Genomic DNA, 12960 nt, shown 5'->3' on the forward strand with positions numbered 1-12960 from the left:
GGATGGATGGGAGGGGACAATTTATTTTGACACATAAGCATCCACATGAAGAGGTTTGCCAGCTTCCTGCAGAGGCCAAAGTGACCAGGAAACAGGCTGCAAGAGTGACGTAAGGGAAACTTGGAGGGGTTGCACAAGCAGAGCACTCAGTGAGGAACAGCAAAATATCCAAGTTAGCAGGCAGGTTGTGCCCCAGGGCAGATCTTTTTGCTCCCTTCAGCAAATTCTCAGTGAAAATGATACATTATTTACCTCTCCATCTCCTAAAGACAACCAAAGTATTTTTGCTGGCTTACTGTTGGTTATCCAGCTTTAACATATATTTTCTGTTTCCTCTCTCTCATCCAGAGCCTGGAAGTCAGATGCTGCATATGAAACTTTCTTTACCATCATTGAGTACAATCTGTTAGGGGCTTTTTTTGGTCAAAATGTGAAGGCAGTAAGCAGACCACACCAGCCATGTGTAAAGAGTCAGCATCCTGATGGGGCAGATGTGGCAGGGGTTCTTGGCCAAGTGCTTGTGCTTCACCAAGACAATGTGACTCGTCAGTGTTCTTGGCAAAGGCTTTGGGTTTTGTAGAGAGAAAGGAAAATCAGCAGTGCACTGAATGCCCCAGCCTGGGGAGACCATGGCACCCTCTCACTGTGCTTTTGGTGTGGAGTAGGGCCTGCAGCAAGAGAGGGAACAAAGTTTCATGAATGCTGTATATGTACAAAAATTGTCATTTATTGAGTGACACTGGAACTAATCTCTTTCAGAAACTTTTGCCTTGCTGCACAGTCTTTTAAACATTTGCAGTCTTTTGGCTGGGCAGAACTGCTTTTTCTGTGCTGCTTTGGCTTTTAAAGAGTGTAAGATCTTCCAGTTAGCCACAGCATCTAGACTCCATCACAAGATTGTATTTTTGGTTGTACAGGTACACACACTTATTACTTGCTTCAGAAGGTAGCATTCAAGATATAGCAGATAAAATTATCTGGATCTAAGTAGTAGTTTGCCTCCAGGCCCTCACAGCAACGCTGAAATCTATTTTGCTTAAGTTCTTTTCTTTAAGATGGTAGGGAATTCTTTCACACTGTTAAAAACAAGTTTGAAACATAAGAGATGGAAAAGTTTCAGTGTGACTTCAGGAATCCTCATAAAATTTGGATGCAGTAGGGGAATAATACATGTCTAAACTTCCAAGTAATGCAGTGCTTAGTCCAGGAATTTAGAAGACTTTCAGCATCTACGTGTATTATTCTCATTATTCTCTCCTCTTAAGCTGGGATATTTCCAGTAATGGCTCCACTGAGTAGTTTCTTGGACACCACGTCATGATATTAAGTGACCTGGATATGTTGGCAAAAAATATCTTTCTTTTTTTTTTTTTTTTTCAGTTATAGGGTATTTCATTTTGTGGGAAAAAAACCAAAACAACACCAACCAAAAAGCTCCCAAATATTTCACTGTGTATTGTCTTGCAACAATGCATTTGAAAATCTCATGGAGATTTTCTTTTGCTGCCTTTAAGAAGGACCTCTATCCTTCAGCCTAGTGCATTAGACTGCAATAAATTAGTGAAATTCTGGTCGAACAGTGTGCAAAATCACATTACTTGTGAAAGTGAAATAGCATTTCAAGAGAGTTATGGCTTATTTAAACCTCTCCTATGCAAAGGTACTGTGTGAAGATGATGACATTGACAATGCAATCTTGGACTACTATTAAAAAAAGGAAGGTATTTAGTTCCACCAATCATAAAGCTGTAGCATGGAGCACTGTAATTTCCTACTCACAGTTGTCTGCAACACAAGAAAGCACTGAAAAATGGTGACAGAGTGACAGATACTGAAAAATACAGTACACATTTCTGTGGTATGCAATTAAAACTCTGTTACTGAAAAGTCACTCAAAGGATACAGAATATTTTAGCCAAGCATCATAAGGGCTCTTGTTTTATTCCTTTCAAAATACAACTAATGGTAATAATTACTAATTGGAATGGTGGATCATTTAAAATATTTGGTTTCTTTCTTTCATGTACTTAGAATTTACTTAACACAGAAATCAAACCCCTGGTACCAGCTTGTCAGGTTGTCTGCACTGGAGCTTACTGAAGCAAAATGTCACAGGCCTGATAAACTAGGAGCAAGCCTGTCCAAGGGATAAAGAATACTATTAGATTTAATGCAAAGAACCAGAACTGACAAATCCTCATTACCATAAACATGAACCAAGCGACAGTACAGAAACACATTAAGTGTTCTGCCTTTGCTTAAGCAATGCATCAGTTTAAGAAAGCTAATAAGAAAATCCTCCTAAGAATGTCAAGAGAATTTCTGCTATCTTTTTCGAAGTGGTAATATTTGCAATATGTCACTGATACAAATGCACAAGTAAACGATTTCAGAATTCCATATGGGTGTATGTAAGGCTTATTTACTAGCAAAGAGTGGAGAGACATAACAAGACAGTGCACAAAGTGTGTTTACCTAGAATTACACCAATTGGTGTTTATTTCTCAATAACAGGTGGTGTGTACTATTTGCACTGACTGACACCTTCTTTGAAGAAATTTTCACGTTGGGAAACCATTTTTTAATAATCACTTCCTTTCTATTTTTGGGGGGAGCAAGGAGGAAACAGGCAAGAAATGCTTACCCTTCTACAGGAAGAAGGCTAATGAAAAATAAAAAGCCAACACTGGCATGATATTTAATTTCAGGAATACTTTAAAATAAATGCTCTAAAAACCATCACACACCAGAGTGTAGGATCTGGAATTAGGCAAATATAGGCTGCATATACAGTATTGCTCCTCTCTTGGTTTATGTACTCAAGCTGGGGCAATTCAAATTTTAGATTCACAGTACAGATTTGCATAGCCCTGCGCCACAGTATAGTACACCATCACTGCTGCAAAATAAGCTAAAGGATACTAAACTGTACTTAACTGCAATGGTGCAAAGGTCTTACTCTTCACTCAGAGATGACTTGAATGTCATTTGCCCTTCTGCTCTGTCAGAGTCAACAGGTCTGCAAAGTCACTAAACTTTGAACTAATCATACCTGGTCCTGTATGTATTGTAGGAAAGTTTAGGTAAACAGGTCACACTTTTAAACAGTGTGGTCTCTATAGCTTTGCATGTTATTGTAGACCAAAAAAAAATGCAATTACTGAACTGAATTAAATGATACTCTGGATTTAAAAATCGGTCTTCTGAAACTTAACAAAATTTGGGAATGTTACTTTCTACAGTGTAAATAGTCTGTTGCATTTCAGTGAAATGGGCAAATATCTATCTACACAGAAGAAAATGGATATGACTTTATAAATATATTAAAATAGAAAAAAATAATGCTCTCAGTGGAAGTGGACTATCATTTGAACTGTAAAAGGAACATTAGAGACCACAGATTTCTGTGGATCAGCTGGTAGACTTGCTTTTCTTCCCTTGTGAGATACTGTCAGGATACTGCTTTCTGTCTGTTTGCCTGCGCTTCCCACTTCTCAACGCTCCCTTGAGGCTTTGCTTTCTTTTTTCTATTGCTTTAACCTGCCAACTAAATAAAAATTAAAAACAACAGCTGACACCAGCGAAACATCCCCTTTGCCACAGCTCCACCAAGTCGGAAAAAGAAGTAGGTGATGGTGGAGGGACCTTTGTACTGCATCAGTGGGAGTTGCATGATTAATTCTAGCTCCTAGCTCTGACAGTCTACTCAATAAAATCCTTGCACACATGCATGCATATCTATTTTTGTATGAATTTATATTTATATAATGTTAGTCCTTCTAAATACAGATTTGCATTCAAGAAACTTGGATCTACATTTTTATTTAAAAAAAAAAAATTCTACTGACTTCAGTGGTAGCATCACTCAAATAAGAAGTTCAGGATCAAGCCCACATTTTGAACCATATATTGGATCTTTAGTAATTGTGTGTCCAGAAGAGTGTGTTCAATTCTTGCCACTAGGAATTTGAATATGTATAATGTCCCCTTGCAGAACCCTCGACTCTTGGAAGGAAGTGACATGAAATGCAACACAGTTGCAAAGGCCAGCAGAGGAGCTACTTCTGAGAAAGAACACAGTTGTGACAAGAAGAAAAGTAAATTAAATGAGATTAGAGCAATGAGTAAAAATTCTGCTCAGGTCAGGACTGAAACAAATACATCAGTGTGAGATTTTTTTTTTTTTCTTTTGTTTTCTAATCCTTCACTACTATCAGGATTGAAGGTTAAAGAGGACTTTCTACCTATAAATACATGGTTATTGGTACAAAAAGGTACATATTTGGAAGAACCACTGACACACAAACATTACATAGGAATGCAGCCTTTAAACAGTTTCTGACAAATGAGACTCACTGTCATCTGCATTAGGTGCTATATTAAACTGGCTATTGTGACTCCCTCTATAGTCACTGGAGAGACAGAGACAAGGCTTGTGGTGGGAATCAGAGACATCTGATAATTTACACTTTGGTTTGATGTAACAACTTTGCAACTCCTTGGGTTTCTTTGTTTGTCAGTTTTTTTGAGTTTTGGTTTGGTTTGTCTCTAGAAAGAGCCTTGGTTCTTTCAATAACAAGATGTTCTGAAAATAGTTACTGGTGAAAAACATACTCAGAAAAAGCCAACATTCTGTCTGCATTTCAGAGCAGTTAACTTGAGGTACTATGAGATTACAGTGGCTAAGAGTCATGCAATAAGATAACGGCAGAGAGGGAGGAATAAGAACAAACCTTACCAATTTATATTTGCTCAGTTATTTTCAGACATGTCAGTTTCACAAAATACCTCAAATTTATTATGAAACCTTCCTCTGAAAGGCAAGGCCTTGGTCTGAATAGTAGTTTTCCTCCATCCACAGTCAGATTTTTCTCTAGTCAGCCTCTGCACACATGCTGACTGGTGAGCAGAATCCCATGCAAATGACATCAACCTGATATTTTTTCCCACTCTGTGTTGTCTAATAGTGAAAATGTCACCAGTTTCCTTGGAAAGTACTGTTTTTATCTCATGTATCTTTCTGAACAGACAATCCTGCCCTACTTCTTCTTATGAAAGGCTTTCACCTCCCTCTGATGGGATTTATCCATTACTTTATTCCCATTTGAGGATGGCAAGATGTCTTCAGCATGGAGCCTAAAATGAAGCAATGTATAGTTTAATACAGATGTAGAAAAATAGTAGAAAAATGATGTTTGTATGACATATCAGCATAACAATGTGGTAAGATAAAAAAGGAAAAATAAATAAATTGTAACAAACAACAAGCAATTGTTTTGATCTTAACTAAAGCCACCTATGATTATAATGTACTCTAAACTTTTAGAAGTTTTAAAAATATTTTGGAGTATTTGGAGTTGCTAATTACCTTCTGCTTCTTCTAGTTTTAGTATAATCCTGACACTAAATTTGATTTTCTGAAAATTTTCATTCAGGTGCTGATATTCTACAATAATGTGCTGCATTACCTTTATAATTTGATTCAGACTGTCATAAAAAAAGCAGTGATGTAATGAATTCATAGCATGAGACATGAAAGTCAAAAAAAAAAAAAACAAAACAAAAAACCTCCAGGAATTTTTCTGCCTATAGATTGTAAAGTATGACAGAAAACCCACCAGTGGCTGATATCAGATGTTATGATATTGATAAGGCATGAGAAAAAAGTGTGACTTTAACAAGTATGAAATTCTGTTGAAGCAAAGTGAATGTGTGGTACAGACACATTCCTGCTTTGGAATGTGGTCAACTGCTTTGAAATGTGTAATATCAACATGTGCTCTTTAATATTACTGGTATCTCCACGATCCAACATCTGCCAGAGTGTTTGAACAGAGAGTATTTCATCCTCTGTGGTGCAGAATAATTTGTGGGGGTGTTCTGGGAATTCCTAGGTACCTGGGGTTTTTTTCCCTGCATTTGTTTGCAATTTGATCATATCAAGACCATCTCATTACATCAGAAATCTAATGAGATATGTTTTAACATGTGCAACACTAAGCAACTCAGTGATGAAAAAAAAAGTTGGTGGGAAAATTGCTCCCCTCTGCTTTCTTCTTGGAGATTGCAGCAGTAGTATTTCTGTTGCTGTGACTGTAATGAAAGCACAGTATAATGTCCTTAAAGTTTTTAAAGACTTTTTGTCCTTCCTAGGTTAGGAACAACAAACAGACTTCTTTTGTTATTCTATGCCAAGTGCCTGGAAAAATTCAAGGTCTGTCTGCTTGGGGCTCTGAGCAACCAGATCTAGTTGAAGAAGTTCCTGCTCATTTCAGGGGGGGTGAACTAGATGATGTTTAGAATTCCCTTCCAAACCAAATCATTCTATGATTCTGTGTTTCTACTCTGTGTGACTCTTTTGTACTGCTACATATAAATTAGGGTTTTTCCCTGTATTCCCAGGTGGAGTAATGTCAACTTTTTCCTTTGTTGAACAATGTATTTTGATAGAGACCTTGAGCACCAGAACAAGCTAACAGTTAGGCTGCAGGTGTTCTTGAGTGACTAAAGATAAGCAGAAAATCCAAATGCTGTTGGCTTGTATACTTCCTGTCTGAAGAGAAAATGGGAAATCATCCAACACATCACATTTTCCTTAGAGGAAACTAGTCATAGGAACAGGAAGACAGTGTCAATAAAAAACAGTACAGCTAAGTATTTTGTTATTGTTTTTATCCTTTAAATATTGTGCACAAGCTAACATTTTTATGTGTGTGTGTGTGTGTGTGTGTGTGTGTGTGTGTGTGTGTTTGATTTATGCGCATATTTCAAATGGCTGGTACCATTTGTCAAAAAAACCAACAAAAAGTCTTCAAAAAACTGATAAAAAACCCAGCCCAAATTTATCCCATTTTATGGCACCGCCCACTACAAAACCAAGAGAGACTGCTGTAAAACTCAGGATAAATTCATATGCAGTCAGGCTCAAATTGCAGTTGCTAAGACACATCATTGTTTTGCATCTCTCTCTAATGTAGGCTGGTGTATGAAAATCACATTAACCCTGCAGATGTGAATGGGATACACAACTCCTCATCTCCTGGCTGCCTGGCTCTCAGAAAAGGTCAGCTGCTCCAAGAGCACTCTTATCTCACAGCCCGATCTGCTTAAGCTACGTCAGTGTTCATTCTTTGTTAGAACAGCTTAGAAAAAGGGTTCAAGATGCTTAGCTACTATACATAAAAATGGATAGGGTTTGTTTACAAACATTTTTACTTTGGTCTGTCAGCTGAGTTTTGAAAAGCTGCCTCCTGGTTTTGTCTGTGATTTTTGGACTGAAAAGGACACGACAAGAGCACAAAGCCTCAAGCTGCTCCAGAGATGGTTCAGGATGGATAAAATTTATTCATGCAAAGGGTTGTAAAACTTTGGAATGGATTGCTCATGGAAATGGTGGAGTCACCATCCCTGGAAGTGCTCAAGAAACAATTGGGTGGGGAATTTAGTGCTGTAGTCTAATTGACAAGGTGGTGATCCGTCAAAGTTTGACCAAACAAATAAATAATCTCACAGAATTTTCCCTACCTAAATGGTTCTACAATTTTCATCAAGAAACACCTGAAACTGGCACTTTCTTTTGGTCTTACCTGGAATAATATAGGCTGATTTTCAGCCAACTTTTAGGAGAACTTCACAGAAACATTTAGGTTGAAAAAGATCCATTAAAATCATCAAGACTAACCTATGATAGAACATCACCATGTCAAACAGATCATGGCACTAAATGATGCATCCAGTCATTACTTAAACACCTCCATGGGCAGACCATCCCAATATTAAACACTGGTTTTGTCAAGAATGTCTTCCTTGTGTCCAATCTAAATATTCCCTTGGCTCAGCTTGAGGCCATGTCCTCTTGTTCTATTGCTTATTGCCTGGGAGAAAAGAATGACCCTCACCTGGCCACAATCTCCTTTCAGGCAGGTGTGGAGAGTGACAAGGTCACCCTGAGCCTCCTTTTCTGCGGGATAAACACCCCCAGCCCCCTCAGCTGCTCCTCACAGCCCTGGTGCTCCAGACCCTGCCCCAGCTCCATTGCCCTTCTCTGCACTCACTCCAGCCCCTCAGTGCCTTTCTTGCACTCAGGGCCCAGAGCTGGACACAGCACTCGAGGTGTGGCCTCAGCAGTGCCCAGGACAGGGGGACAATCCCTGCCCTGCTCCTGCTGCCCACACCATTGCTGATCCAGGCCAGGATGCCATTGGCCTTCTTGGCCCCCTGGGCACACCCTGGCTCATGTTCAGCTGCTGGCACCAGCACCCCCAGGTCCTTTTCAACAGGGGCAGCTTTCTGCATTTCCTTTCTGCAGAGCATAAAACCACCCCCCCCAAGTTCTATATCCCTGTACTGGAGCTCCCTCAAAAGTCTGAAGAGGTCTTCATGACAGTAATTTTGTTGTGAGTGCTGTACATGCCTTGTGTTAAGACACATGAGTGAGAAAGAGAGGATAAGTGTTAGCTCATAAAGCAAATATATGGAAGCCAACATCCCAGAATGAAACAAAGACACAATTTTCAAATGAGCACCGGAGATAAATTACTTAAAAACAATGTAGCACTGTGTCTCTGATTACCGTACAGTGAAAAATAATCAAAAATCAAAACAAAAAACAAAAACAAAAACAAAAAAACCCAACAACAACAAAAAAGAAAAACCAAAAAACCCGTTCTGTCTTAAGATTATGGATATCCTTCCATTTTCATTTCATCCCTACAGAACATGGAAGAAAATGTATAAGTAGAAACAATGGTGTTTCTCTATAGATGGTAACCAGCTGCTTACAAGAAGGGGAAAGAAGCATTTTTGATACCTCTACTAGAAGGTGCAGATCTTTACAAATGCTATGGCATTTTCATTCCTCATACTGGCTATTGGGGAATATGATCAGGAGTGGATGTAATTACTGTGCTGGTTAGTGTGGATTGTGAAATGTGGGTGGGGAAATAAGTACTTAGCTAATTATCGAGTCATCACATCACACGATCCTCATCACGAGTATTGCACCCTTTCTGTTAGAGCCTAAGGGGGGCTGTAGTGTCCCTTGGTCTTTCTTTCTGAATCCCTCTACACTCACCCTCATTCCTATCTGCAGTCCTTCTGTAGTTTCTCTTGTTTCCATCCTGTGCTGGAAAGAAATACTTGAGCCATTCAGTAATCTGTTGTACTTGTTAACCTTCCTGAAAGTACATGTGCATCATGATATTTGACCTAGCAGTGATCCTTGCAGTAGTTGTCAGTCCTCCATGGTAAAAATGTAAAATGTGAGCATATTTAAAAATATGTTCCACTGCAGCAATCAGTCTGTTTCCACTACTTATCTAAATGGCTACATAATTTCTGTGGCATCCATAACCTGTATAACTCACTCAGATGAACATTTTCATTTATAGTCTCTGAATAATTAGTTTATAATGTCCTAAAACCATGAACATCTTTTATCTCCCTACAGCCATGTTATGAAAAATGTAACACTGTTCCCTAGCTAACCAGAGACAGGGAAAAGGTATGTGCAAAATATTTAATTTCTGTACGTATTACTACCAGGTGTCCTTCAGCTGCCTCAGGAGGAAGAGTCCCTTTATTTTATAGTGCTGTTATTTTAAGATCAAAAAAGATAAATGTGCCCATGTAAAACAGTTTATAAAATTAACCTGTCTGATACAATTACAACAGTGTTATCTGGCCAGAAACTTATTCCCTTCTTTTCTTAAAAACACAACTCTAGAGGTATTAGGCTCAAAAAGTCACACCTCTGACTGCAAATAACAGTGCTATAGTAGGTTATATTTCCCTTCCTTATTTCCTGAGAAAAAAGGCTCCCACACCATATATCACCTCTGCCAATAAACAGTTTGGTGAGCTCATAGCTCTTACTTCTATTATTTGGCTCAAATAATGTTGGTTAGCCCAGCTTTATCCACTCTCCATGAGTCTTTCTTTTACGGTCCTTAACATGGTGTCTCACCTTCACTTTCACTTGTGGTGATTTATCTTGCACTACTTCAGAGCTGCTTTGGCTAGGACTGGGAAGTCACCACTGTGCAGCTGAATAATTTTACAGCAGTTGGGTAGCCTGCCATGGCTGGGACATGATTCCTGTCAGAGATCACTGATGGGTTAAGATCCATAGGCATGGCAATGACAGAGAATAGTTTTGGCTTTCTTTCTAAGAGAGAATGGACAGATTGGCAATTAATATACTTAGATTCATTGAAATCCATAGAGAGTTTTGTGAAATAAGTTATTAGGTCCTTGATTCTACCTGAAGTGTCAGGAGACAAAAATCAAAGACTTATCAAGAAAGATAAGCCCAGAAGAATCAGTTCTTGCCTGAGATGTTGAATGGTATTTTATATTTTGAACTAAATAAATCTGTATCTTACTCAGAAATTTTAAGGCATATATAGATAGGTAAGAGTTAATATTTAATATGAAATAGGCTGGAGCTGTTACCAAAAGGTTATTTCCTTCTCTGCAAGAGGAATATATAATTCTGTTTTTTTACTGGAGAGTAGAAACTTTATATTATGTTTGCTTTTAAAATACTAGCTTCACATGTGTATTGTTGCCACTAATTTACATAAAAATGACAGTTAATTATCAAGGTTTTAGATACCATTCAATGAGTTTCCTTCCATGACAGAAAACATAGTTTAAATGCTTTCCTCTCTGATTAGCATTTGACAATATATGGAAAAGTATTTTTTGATAATTATATCTGTTAGGAAAAAAAACTTTGATGAAAATAGTAATAAGATGTAAATATGTGGTAAGGCATTAAAACTATACTTTGAAATAGTACAGTTTTATAATGAAATATATTCCCTTGCTTTCTGTTCTTTAAATATAGGAAGAGAAAAGCAACTGTAAATGAAAAGTCAAAAATAAAGATTTTTTAAAGTTTTGTTAAAATTATTTTTCTGGTGGAATAAAATAGGAGAACAGGAAGGTACCACCAAATAATATTCCTTTTGAGAATTCAAATCCAGTGTTATAACTTGCTTGGTCAAGAATCAAATAAGCATTTCTGTAAATTCAGAAACTGTAGAAATAGAGTAACTATTGTTCAAGAAATGTTCCCTGAGGAAGAAATTATTTTGAACAACTTAAGTTATGGACTCTACAATTTAAATATCAGATCTTCTTTAATATCAGATCAGATAGTGTTTAGAGCCTAACACTAACTATAAAATATAAAAGAATAAAAGAAAGGTAGCACCAATATTTTGAGAGTGCTAGGACTCTCTGGGTGACCTAAATATTATGAGTCAGTGATGACACTACTTAATAACAATTATTAAATCCTATATGTATTTGCCTATGTAATGCCAGACACTCTTCCTATTAGTCACTTTACAGAGAAACTTCTGTTGCAATTTGCTTTCCTAGCACTTGGAGAACGAATGAAGAAGGTTATGAATGAAGGTTATGAATGAAGAAGGTTTTTATGTATCAGAGTGTCCTAGACACTGGGACACTGAAATTGCATGTTTGTATACATAAGGCTTTTTCCAAAAACAACAACAACTTTCTTGGGTTGTGCAGTGGTTCACTACTTCCAAAAGCTGTGTGTGCCAGGCTTAAGCACCCCAAGGTATCCACTTTCCTGGTAAACAAAGCAACGAAAATTTGTGAGTCATTACAGCTGTCCAGTGCATAGATGACCTAAGTAACTTTCCTGCTTTGCAAGCTTTATGATGCTGTTGCAGTTTCTTTGCTGTGCTTCTGAAACCTACTAAACTTGGATAGGTGCCATTGAAGCATTGCATGGAGAACTGATAAAGTCCATGGAGAGGACATCAGATTGTTCCACCAGCTCCTTGCCACTCAGCCAATGCTGCTTTTGAAATGTGACAGAGGTCTAAAAGGTGTTTAGGAAAGGCTATAACCGGCAGCTTGTCTTCACTGATACTTGGTATTTGCTTGTGTACCAGCTGAGACTTGCCCAGGACAGATTGTGATATTCCCACTGGGCTGTGAAAATGAGATACATACAGAGCAGTTACTTCCACATACTTGATCAGTGGAATTAAAACATCTTTTGGAATGTTTGTATGCTGAGTGTGCCTGAACACATCCTTACGTGAATGTGCTCTTAACTGATTTTCTTTAGGCAGAATCAAATGACCAAAAGCTTTGGAAAGTTAATTCTTCAAGTTTGACTTCCCTTAAAGTGATGCAAATATAATAATGACCAATTTTCAATTATCACTTTGAAGTGCTTGAATGCTTGGTGTATTTAAAATGCCATTATAATGAGACAGAATCCCACAATAGAAATGATGAGAAGGTTCTCCTCCCATAGGCCCTACAGTCTCAGCATGCACATGGTACTTTCCGTCTTGCTCCATGCGCCGCAATTGCAAAAGTCAGGTGACAAGATCCATCAAAATATTAAATATGATTGTTGTTTTGAGTAATGTAGTTTACAGCATTAAAAGCAAAGCACATTCGGTTTCCATGAGTCAAAAATCAGTTTGTGTTTCAAATGAATCATTGCCCTTGTGATGAAAAAATACATGCTTATCGTATTCTCTTTACAGATTTTATTAGGTTGTTCCTCTACCCCTGGCATTGAGGATAATGAAATTTTTCCACCAGGATTAACACAAGATATTTTTATACAGAACAGAGATTTTAAAAATAGTTATCAATCCTTTGGTTCTCTTCTAGATATGAAAGAGTACCTCTATTTATTTGATAATGTGTACTTACTTATTTTGGACAAAGCATTCTTTGTATTATGTTTTCTTCTTAGTAGTCAACAATGGTCTGACTCCAGAAATAATTTTTGTAAGATTTACAGATTTAATTTTACTGGTGCATGGTAGGACCTAAATAAATTATTGAAATTTTCAAAATTGTTTTCATTGTTATCAAGTACTGGAGCAGGGTATCCCTTTTTTTCAGTTTTTACCTGTGACACTATGCTTCTCTCAGGAATGTATTTAATTTTTTAAA

The sequence above is a fragment of the Oenanthe melanoleuca genome, chromosome Z (assembly GCF_029582105.1).
Source record: "Oenanthe melanoleuca isolate GR-GAL-2019-014 chromosome Z, OMel1.0, whole genome shotgun sequence".
NCBI classification, from domain to species: Eukaryota; Metazoa; Chordata; class Aves; order Passeriformes; family Muscicapidae; genus Oenanthe; species Oenanthe melanoleuca.